General features: G+C 36.7%; 3 long non-coding RNA genes across 3 annotated transcripts; all 3 read right to left on the reverse strand.

Annotated features, from left to right (window-relative positions):
• Positions 1-58: 58 nt before the first annotated feature.
• LOC128869208 (uncharacterized) lies at positions 59-696 on the reverse strand. Its single transcript, XR_008455236.1, has 3 exons — positions 621-696; positions 290-550; positions 59-227 (listed from the first exon to the last, which is right to left on the reverse strand). It is a non-coding gene; the product is annotated as an uncharacterized LOC128869208 (long non-coding RNA).
• Positions 697-5,214: 4,518 nt separating this feature from the next.
• On the reverse strand, positions 5,215-6,005 carry LOC128869154 (uncharacterized). Its single transcript, XR_008455207.1, has 3 exons — positions 5,930-6,005; positions 5,599-5,859; positions 5,215-5,536 (listed from the first exon to the last, which is right to left on the reverse strand). It is a non-coding gene; the product is annotated as an uncharacterized LOC128869154 (long non-coding RNA).
• Positions 6,006-10,523: 4,518 nt separating this feature from the next.
• Positions 10,524-11,314, reverse strand: LOC128869158 (uncharacterized). Its single transcript, XR_008455209.1, has 3 exons — positions 11,239-11,314; positions 10,908-11,168; positions 10,524-10,845 (listed from the first exon to the last, which is right to left on the reverse strand). It is a non-coding gene; the product is annotated as an uncharacterized LOC128869158 (long non-coding RNA).
• Between the last annotated feature and the right edge of the window lie 364 nt (positions 11,315-11,678).

The following is an 11,678-nucleotide window of genomic DNA, read 5'->3' on the forward strand; positions in this document are numbered from 1 at the left end:
TCTCTTATGTAAACTTTTCCAAGGCCATGATGAAATAACAAAAATTTCTTAGCCGCGTTTTGTTAGCATTTGACATTTAACCGGCTCATTCATTCCTGAGCCTTCTCTATGAATTTACGTTCTCTGCGTTGTGTACTACACAAAGCTAACGTTATAATGATATAACATAGATACGTGGCTATAAGGAGAACACATATAGGTATATGTATGTATATAAATTGGTTTACCTGTAGGGGAAAACTGTTTGATGATTTATAACTTAAAAGTGGATTTGTTCGCAAATACGTACATGAAATTAGTTAATTTCATTTAAAATGTTCAACTTCCTTCAAAGTGCCTCTTGGCAAAGTGATCCATTTGTAATGTAACCCCCAATTGAAGCTGCCGTACACCAAAGAACTTGCGTTCTATTCAAACGTATCGGGACTAGTGAAATCCATAACCGGTACTGTTTTCTTGCTTCACTGCATGGACAATAGCTCAAGTCCACTGCTGGTTGACTTCAATATTTCATCGCTTTCCGCAGCATATGCATCTATCATACCAAGATCTGAAACATAAATTGAAAAATATAAGATATAAATATTGCATACTTCTAAACAACTTTTTAAAATACTTACACAAATTAAACTAATTATTATTATTTTAGTTTTTTTTAAATACTTCAGGCAAATTGCCTGAAGTGTTCTTTATTATTCTGTGGTTTGTTACGAACTGACCTTTTAAAATTTATAATTATAATTTAAACTAACTTGAAAGCCTTTTCTTAGGAAATCACCTAGACATATCGTCAGCGGTTTTTATGTGAACGGATATTAGTGAAATAGGAATATTTCGTAAACAAGTGCAGAATATACTTTTGTATGTACGTTCATATATATATATGTACATATATATATAAGTGGCGCTTACACCCTTTTTGGGTGTTTGGCCGAGCTCCTCCTCCTATTTGTGGTGTGCGTCTTGATTTTGTTCCGCAAATGGAGGGACCTACAGTTTCAAGCCGACTTCGAACGGCAGATATTTTTTATGAGGAGCTTTTTCATGGCAGAAATACACTCGGAGATTTGCCATTGCCTCCCGAGGGGCGACCGCTATTAGAAAAATGTTTTTCTTAATTTTGATGTTTCACCGAGATTCGAACCTACGTTCTCTCTGTGAATTCCGAATGGTAGTCACGCACCATGTGTAGAAGTCCACGCAAGTGGTGAAAGTTACTGATCAAAATTCACTTGGGAGTGGCCAGGACGATTCTTCTACATATGGTTCAAGCAGCTCACAACTTCCGCGATTAGCCCACGTATCCTCTGGGTAGCTTCCGAACACCCGCTCGGGAGTGAGCTAAGTGAGAAGGGGAAGCATTCCTGGATAGCTGTGGTAAAAATCCCCTCAATGAAAAGCATAACAAAGCCTCGGATGAGAACTACCTTTACTGATGACGACCCCTGCAAACGAAATAAGGAATAATTTGAGGGCATGCACCTGAAATGTCCGGTCCTTTATTGGGGGAGGTGCCTCTGCCCGGCTGGTTGATGTCCTCGTGAGAGTAAAGGCTGACATCACTGCCATTCCAGAAATGCGATGGACGTGGCAAACTCTCCGAGCCGTTTGATACCAAACGAGGTTTCAGACTGGGTGACTCGCTGTCGTGTGACTTCTTTAACCTGATGTTGGAGAGCACCGTACGAGCAGCAGAACTTAATCCCTCACACACAATATTTTATAAGAGCGTACAATTGTTGGCGTATGGTGATGATATTGACATCAGCGGCCTTTACAACCGCACTGTTAGTTCTGCCTTCTCCAAACTGGATAAAAAGGCAAAGCGAATGGTTCTGGTGGTGAACGAGGACAAAACGAGGAGGTACTTCGTCTTCAAACAAACAGTCGGCGCACTCGCGTATCGGCACCCAAACAAAAACTAACACTCTTAAAAAAAAAAAAAACCGCACTATTTCAAAACCGCATAAAAAGAGAATCTACTGTATTGGCAAATTGTAGTATGATTATAAGTTGAACATGCCTAACGTAGAATACTGAGTTGTTTTTAAATTAATTAATGCATGCTTCATATTTCAAAGGTTCATTGCATGAGCTGCACAAGCTGACAACAAGCATTTTTCAGCATGTGCCTAAATTGTTTGTCCGCACACTCAGTGGAATCAAATTACATTTCTCTTTGTTGCTAAAATTTGTTAAATAAACGTTAAGTAAACATGTGTTATAGAATATGTAGAAATAAGTAAAATAAGTATAAAAACTCGACCATATCTTAATGATCAATCAATAAATATTTGACAATACAACCTGCCGGTTATCCAGCATTGGTTATCAAACAGAAAATCGTCTTTTATTTATTACAAAATAATTCAACGCGAAATATTCAAATACTGACTATTTTCGAATGGTCGAAAAGATTGGCCTACGAGCGGCTCGTTTTATTGGGTAGTCGAAAAAGTCTTTTCGTATTTCTAATCAAACTTCAACTCATTTTGTTTTATATTGATAACGAACTTTATTAAACCAAATATGTACCATTTTGGTCGACCACCTTTGCGAAAAGTAATTTTCACAGTCTTCTCTTGAAGCCAACTTTACTCCATTAAGGGAGTTCTGCAGTGACCGAAAGAAATGGTAGTGCGATGGTGCAAGGTCAGGGCTATATGGTGGATGCATCAAAACTTCCCAACCAAGCTCTCCCAGTTTTTGCCGAGTCATCAAAGATGTGTGTGGCCTAGCGTTGTCCTGATGGAAGACGACGCTCTTTCTGCTGATCAGTTCTGGCAGTTTTTTTTCGATTGCTTGCTTCAATCTCATCAGTTGTTGACAGTAAAGTGTAGAATCAATCGTTCGAGCAGGCTGGAGCAGCTCATAGTGGATGATTCCTTTCCAATCCCACCAAACACACAGCATAACCTTTCGAGGCGTCAATCCTGGCTTTGCGACCATTTGTTGAGCTTCGCCACCCTTGCACCATGATCTCTTTCGCATATTATTGTCGTATTTGATCCACTTTTCGTCTCCTGTTACCATTCGCTTCAAAAATGGTTCGATTTCATTTCGTTTCAGCAGAGAATCGCAGATGTTAATTCGGTCCATTAAATTTTTCACAGAAAATTCATGTGGTACCCAAACATCGAGCTTCTTTTTTAACCAGCCTTTTTTAAATGGTTCAAAACCGTTTGATGATGAATGTTTAGTGCCTTGGCGATGTCATGGTAGCTTATGTAACTGTCCTGGTCAGTCTTTTCCATCATTTCATCGACTTTTTCAACGATAGGTCGACCGGAGCGAGGTGCATCTTTCACATCGAAATTTCCAGAACGGAAGCGAGCGAACCATTGATGTGCTAAACGAACTGATACAGCATTGTCTCCGTAAACTTCACAAATTTCATTGGTGGCTTGCGTGGCATTCTTCCCTTTTTTATGCAAAAATTAGAAAATATAGCGAATTTCTTCATTATTTTCACTCATTTTTGAACAGCTATAACTTTTTTTCAACTTCTCCGAATTTAATTTTTTTTTGGTTAAATGAAGCTTAAAATGTCACCTTTCTAACACCTTATGATATGACACAATGTGATTGGTAGCACTGGATATAGATGACTCCAACGACATCTATTGACGAAATACGAAAAGACTTTTTCGACTACCCAATATTAATGAAAGTAAAGGGTTTTTCAATAACAGGTGTTATTTTTAATAGCCCGCTATTTCGGTAGATGTCACTTTTGAAGCTGTAATTGTGTGATATTTGACAAGTAGAAACTACGCCATTAATAAGAATGGAACGATACACGCTTAAACAACGTATTAAAATTATTAAAATTCACTATAAAACTTATGAAAATTTGGCAGAGACGGTTCGTAAAACTCGAACATTTTTGGGTCATCGTGAAGCACCTTGTCGGACCGAAATACAGAAATTGATGAAAAAATTCGAGTTGTTGGGACAAGTTAGTGATGTGAAGAATAAAACCCGTGCACGTTGCTCAAGAACAGCCGAAAATATTGCTGTTGTAGCCGAAAGTGTTGAAGAAAACCCAAGTTTGACCATTCCTCCTCGTTTTTTTGCAATCAGGCATTCCACAAGCGTCATTACACTGTATTTTGAATAAAGATTTAGGTTCTAATTCTTATAAAGTCAAGTTAACACAAGAACTCAAGCCGGCCGATCATCAACAACGTAGAGTCTGTTGATTGGGTCGTTGAAATGCATGAAAATGATCCGGAATGCCATCGAAAAATCATCTTGAGTGAGAGATGAATTGAGAAAATCGAGAGAAAATTAACGATTTTTTATGGCCGGAATTGGATGGTATTGATCTGAAAACAACGTTTATTTTAAACAAGACGGCGCTACGTGCCACACAAGCATAGGCATTGAAACCACTTATCTTTTATCAAAATAACCACTCTTATTGGAAAACTCTTTACTTTGCTCGTAAATTATCAGCTCGAACTTAACAATGAATTTGTTTTTGTTATGATTTTTAATATTTGAAACTGTTCAGCGCCATCGCGGGTAAATAAACGGCCATGTTACAGCTGCGCCTATGGATGCATTTTGTTCTTGTAGTCGCTAGGCTTAGAAATTTAGTTTTAGAAACAAACGCATTTGGAGGCATAGAGTGAGTGTATACGGTTATATGTACATACATATGTATAAGCGAATATGCATTGTTTTGCTTAGAACAGAAACATCTCCGTACATACATTGTCCCAACATATGTATTCACATATGCATACATACATATATGTAAATGCATACGGCTTAGATGAGTTTTATTTGCATATATTAGGAATATGTTTGTTTATTTGCTATATTTATTTGTTAACTTTATATATGCGCTGTGTTATGAGGCAGGTCAAAATTTTTTCCTGCCCACATAAATATGGATGGTAGATGTTACATGTATTCAACACTTTGTTGTATCTACATATATGAATATACATAATAATTTAAAAAGTACAACATATTGTTGAACACTAACCCTTGATGTAAATGAATGTCGATGATGATGTCGATATTTTGAAATAATTTTGATAATACACTTAATATCAATACAATTTAGTTAATTTGATAGTTAAAATTTCACATCATGCTTGCATATATGTACTTAGAATTAATTTATTCATCTCACAAGAAATAATCTATGTGCGCATGCAAAATGCCGAACAAATAAGCATGAAGAAAAATGTACAAGTCTGCTGTTATTTTATTTTGCCTAACACCAAATCATGGCATTTTACATTTCAATGCAAACGCTATATTTAATTCTGTTGACTACGCTCCGCTATGTTAACTCTCTTATGTAAACTTTTCCAAGGCCATGATGAAATAACAAAAATTTCTTAGCCGCGTTTTGTTAGCATTTGACATTTAACCGGCTCATTCATTCCTGAGCCTTCTCTATGAATTTACGTTCTCTGCGTTGTGTACTACACAAAGCTAACGTTATAATGATATAACATAGATACGTGGCTATAAGGAGAACACATATAGGTATATGTATGTATATAAATTGGTTTACCTGTAGGGGAAAACTGTTTGATGATTTATAACTTAAAAGTGGATTTGTTCGCAAATACGTACATGAAATTAGTTAATTTCATTTAAAATGTTCAACTTCCTTCAAAGTGCCTCTTGGCAAAGTGATCCATTTGTAATGTAACCCCCAATTGAAGCTGCCGTACACCAAAGAACTTGCGTTCTATTCAAACGTATCGGGACTAGTGAAATCCATAACCGGTACTGTTTTCTTGCTTCACTGCATGGACAATAGCTCAAGTCCACTGCTGGTTGACTTCAATATTTCATCGCTTTCCGCAGCATATGCATCTATCATACCAAGATCTGAAACATAAATTGAAAAATATAAGATATAAATATTGCATACTTCTAAACAACTTTTTAAAATACTTACACAAATTAAACTAATTATTATTATTTTAGTTTTTTTTAAATACTTCAGGCAAATTGCCTGAAGTGTTCTTTATTATTCTGTGGTTTATTACGAACTGACCTTTTAAAATTTATAATTATAATTTAAACTAACTTGAAAGCCTTTTCTTAGGAAATCACCTAGACATATCGTCAGCGGTTTTTATGTGAACGGATATTAGTGAAATAGGAATATTTCGTAAACAAGTGCAGAATATACTTTTGTATGTACGTTCATATATATATATGTACATATATATATAAGTGGCGCTTACACCCTTTTTGGGTGTTTGGCCGAGCTCCTCCTCCTATTTGTGGTGTGCGTCTTGATTTTGTTCCGCAAATGGAGGGACCTACAGTTTCAAGCCGACTTCGAACGGCAGATATTTTTTATGAGGAGCTTTTTCATGGCAGAAATACACTCGGAGATTTGCCATTGCCTCCCGAGGGGCGACCGCTATTAGAAAAATGTTTTTCTTAATTTTGATGTTTCACCGAGATTCGAACCTACGTTCTCTCTGTGAATTCCGAATGGTAGTCACGCACCATGTGTAGAAGTCCACGCAAGTGGTGAAAGTTACTGATCAAAATTCACTTGGGAGTGGCCAGGACGATTCTTCTACATATGGTTCAAGCAGCTCACAACTTCCGCGATTAGCCCACGTATCCTCTGGGTAGCTTCCGAACACCCGTTCGGGAGTGAGCTAAGTGAGAAGGGGAAGCATTCCTGGATAGCTGTGGTAAAAATCCCCTCAATGAAAAGCATAACAAAGCCTCGGATGAGAACTACCTTTACTGATGACGACCCCTGCAAACGAAATAAGGAATAATTTGAGGGCATGCACCTGAAATGTCCGGTCCTTTATTGGGGGAGGTGCCTCTGCCCGGCTGGTTGATGTCCTCGTGAGAGTAAAGGCTGACATCACTGCCATTCCAGAAATGCGATGGACGTGGCAAACTCTCCGAGCCGTTTGATACCAAACGAGGTTTCAGACTGGGTGACTCGCTGTCGTGTGACTTCTTTAACCTGATGTTGGAGAGCACCGTACGAGCAGCAGAACTTAATCCCTCACACACAATATTTTATAAGAGCGTACAATTGTTGGCGTATGGTGATGATATTGACATCAGCGGCCTTTACAACCGCACTGTTAGTTCTGCCTTCTCCAAACTGGATAAAAAGGCAAAGCGAATGGTTCTGGTGGTGAACGAGGACAAAACGAGGAGGTACTTCGTCTTCAAACAAACAGTCGGCGCACTCGCGTATCGGCACCCAAACAAAAACTAACACTCTTAAAAAAAAAAAAAACCGCACTATTTCAAAACCGCATAAAAAGAGAATCTACTGTATTGGCAAATTGTAGTATGATTATAAGTTGAACATGCCTAACGTAGAATACTGAGTTGTTTTTAAATTAATTAATGCATGCTTCATATTTCAAAGGTTCATTGCATGAGCTGCACAAGCTGACAACAAGCATTTTTCAGCATGTGCCTAAATTGTTTGTCCGCACACTCAGTGGAATCAAATTACATTTCTCTTTGTTGCTAAAATTTGTTAAATAAACGTTAAGTAAACATGTGTTATAGAATATGTAGAAATAAGTAAAATAAGTATAAAAACTCGACCATATCTTAATGATCAATCAATAAATATTTGACAATACAACCTGCCGGTTATCCAGCATTGGTTATCAAACAGAAAATCGTCTTTTATTTATTACAAAATAATTCAACGCGAAATATTCAAATACTGACTATTTTCGAATGGTCGAAAAGATTGGCCTACGAGCGGCTCGTTTTATTGGGTAGTCGAAAAAGTCTTTTCGTATTTCTAATCAAACTTCAACTCATTTTGTTTTATATTGATAACGAACTTTATTAAACCAAATATGTACCATTTTGGTCGACCACCTTTGCGAAAAGTAATTTTCACAGTCTTCTCTTGAAGCCAACTTTACTCCATTAAGGGAGTTCTGCAGTGACCGAAAGAAATGGTAGTGCGATGGTGCAAGGTCAGGGCTATATGGTGGATGCATCAAAACTTCCCAACCAAGCTCTCCCAGTTTTTGCCGAGTCATCAAAGATGTGTGTGGCCTAGCGTTGTCCTGATGGAAGACGACGCTCTTTCTGCTGATCAGTTCTGGCAGTTTTTTTTCGATTGCTTGCTTCAATCTCATCAGTTGTTGACAGTAAAGTGTAGAATCAATCGTTCGAGCAGGCTGGAGCAGCTCATAGTGGATGATTCCTTTCCAATCCCACCAAACACACAGCATAACCTTTCGAGGCGTCAATCCTGGCTTTGCGACCATTTGTTGAGCTTCGCCACCCTTGCACCATGATCTCTTTCGCATATTATTGTCGTATTTGATCCACTTTTCGTCTCCTGTTACCATTCGCTTCAAAAATGGTTCGATTTCATTTCGTTTCAGCAGAGAATCGCAGATGTTAATTCGGTCCATTAAATTTTTCACAGAAAATTCATGTGGTACCCAAACATCGAGCTTCTTTTTTAACCAGCCTTTTTTAAATGGTTCAAAACCGTTTGATGATGAATGTTTAGTGCCTTGGCGATGTCATGGTAGCTTATGTAACTGTCCTGGTCAGTCTTTTCCATCATTTCATCGACTTTTTCAACGATAGGTCGACCGGAGCGAGGTGCATCTTTCACATCGAAATTTCCAGAACGGAAGCGAGCGAACCATTGATGTGCTAAACGAACTGATACAGCATTGTCTCCGTAAACTTCACAAATTTCATTGGTGGCTTGCGTGGCATTCTTCCCTTTTTTATGCAAAAATTAGAAAATATAGCGAATTTCTTCATTATTTTCACTCATTTTTGAACAGCTATAACTTTTTTTCAACTTCTCCGAATTTAATTTTTTTTTGGTTAAATGAAGCTTAAAATGTCACCTTTCTAACACCTTATGATATGACACAATGTGATTGGTAGCACTGGATATAGATGACTCCAACGACATCTATTGACGAAATACGAAAAGACTTTTTCGACTACCCAATATTAATGAAAGTAAAGGGTTTTTCAATAACAGGTGTTATTTTTAATAGCCCGCTATTTCGGTAGATGTCACTTTTGAAGCTGTAATTGTGTGATATTTGACAAGTAGAAACTACGCCATTAATAAGAATGGAACGATACACGCTTAAACAACGTATTAAAATTATTAAAATTCACTATAAAACTTATGAAAATTTGGCAGAGACGGTTCGTAAAACTCGAACATTTTTGGGTCATCGTGAAGCACCTTGTCGGACCGAAATACAGAAATTGATGAAAAAATTCGAGTTGTTGGGACAAGTTAGTGATGTGAAGAATAAAACCCGTGCACGTTGCTCAAGAACAGCCGAAAATATTGCTGTTGTAGCCGAAAGTGTTGAAGAAAACCCAAGTTTGACCATTCCTCCTCGTTTTTTTGCAATCAGGCATTCCACAAGCGTCATTACACTGTATTTTGAATAAAGATTTAGGTTCTAATTCTTATAAAGTCAAGTTAACACAAGAACTCAAGCCGGCCGATCATCAACAACGTAGAGTCTGTTGATTGGGTCGTTGAAATGCATGAAAATGATCCGGAATGCCATCGAAAAATCATCTTGAGTGAGAGATGAATTGAGAAAATCGAGAGAAAATTAACGATTTTTTATGGCCGGAATTGGATGGTATTGATCTGAAAACAACGTTTATTTTCAACAAGACGGCGCTACGTGCCACACAAGCATAGGCATTGAAACCACTTATCTTTTATCAAAATAACCACTCTTATTGGAAAACTCTTTACTTTGCTCGTAAATTATCAGCTCGAACTTAACAATGAATTTGTTTTTGTTATGATTTTTAATATTTGAAACTGTTCAGCGCCATCGCGGGTAAATAAACGGCCATGTTACAGCTGCGCCTATGGATGCATTTTGTTCTTGAAGTCGCTAGGCTTAGAAATTTAGTTTCAGAAACAAACGCATTTGGAGGCATAGAGTGAGTGTATACGGTTATATGTACATACATATGTATAAGCGAATATGCATTGTTTTGCTTAGAACAGAAACATCTCCGTACATACATTGTCCCAACATATGTATTCACATATGCATACATACATATATGTAAATGCATACGGCTTAGATGAGTTTTATTTGCATATATTAGGAATATGTTTGTTTATTTGCTATATTTATTTGTTAACTTTATATATGCGCTGTGTTATGAGGCAGGTCAAAATTTTTTCCTGCCCACATAAATATGGATGGTAGATGTTACATGTATTCAACACTTTGTTGTATCTACATATATGAATATACATAATAATTTAAAAAGTACAACATATTGTTGAACACTAACCCTTGATGTAAATGAATGTCGATGATGATGTCGATATTTTGAAATAATTTTGATAATACACTTAATATCAATACAATTTAGTTAATTTGATAGTTAAAATTTCACATCATGCTTGCATATATGTACTTAGAATTAATTTATTCATCTCACAAGAAATAATCTATGTGCGCATGCAAAATGCCGAACAAATAAGCATGAAGAAAAATGTACAAGTCTGCTGTTATTTTATTTTGCCTAACACCAAATCATGGCATTTTACATTTCAATGCAAACGCTATATTTAATTCTGTTGACTACGCTCCGCTATGTTAACTCTCTTATGTAAACTTTTCCAAGGCCATGATGAAATAACAAAAATTTCTTAGCCGCGTTTTGTTAGCATTTGACATTTAACCGGCTCATTCATTCCTGAGCCTTCTCTATGAATTTACGTTCTCTGCGTTGTGTACTACACAAAGCTAACGTTATAATGATATAACATAGATACGTGGCTATAAGGAGAACACATATAGGTATATGTATGTATATAAATTGGTTTACCTGTAGGGGAAAACTGTTTGATGATTTATAAATTAAAAGTGGATTTGTTCGCAAATACGTACATGAAATTAGTTAATTTCATTTAAAATGTTCAACTTCCTTCAAAGTGCCTCTTGGCAAAGTGATCCATTTGTAATGTAACCCCCAATTGAAGCTGCCGTACACCAAAGAACTTGCGTTCTATTCAAACGTATCGGGACTAGTGAAATCCATAACCGGTACTGTTTTCTTGCTTCACTGCATGGACAATAGCTCAAGTCCACTGCTGGTTGACTTCAATATTTCATCGCTTTCCGCAGCATATGCATCTATCATACCAAGATCTGAAACATAAATTGAAAAATATAAGATATAAATATTGCATACTTCTAAACAACTTTTTAAAATACTTACACAAATTAAACTAATTATTATTATTTTAGTTTTTTTTAAATACTTCAGGCAAATTGCCTGAAGTGTTCTTTATTATTCTGTGGTTTATTACGAACTGACCTTTTAAAATTTATAATTATAATTTAAACTAACTTGAAAGCCTTTTCTTAGGAAATCACCTAGACATATCGTCAGCGGTTTTTATGTGAACGGATATTAGTGAAATAGGAATATTTCGTAAACAAGTGCAGAATATACTTTTGTATGTACGTTCATATATATATATGTACATATATATATAAGTGGCGCTTACACCCTTTTTGGGTGTTTGGCCGAGCTCCTCCTCCTATTTGTGGTGTGCGTCTTGATTTTGTTCCACAAATGGAGGGACCTACAGTTTCAAGCCGACTTCGAACGGCAGATATTTTTTATGAGGAGCTTTTTCATGGCAGAAATACACT

This window comes from Anastrepha ludens, chromosome X, assembly GCF_028408465.1.
Source record: "Anastrepha ludens isolate Willacy chromosome X, idAnaLude1.1, whole genome shotgun sequence".
Lineage (NCBI taxonomy): Eukaryota > Metazoa > Arthropoda > Insecta > Diptera > Tephritidae > Anastrepha > Anastrepha ludens.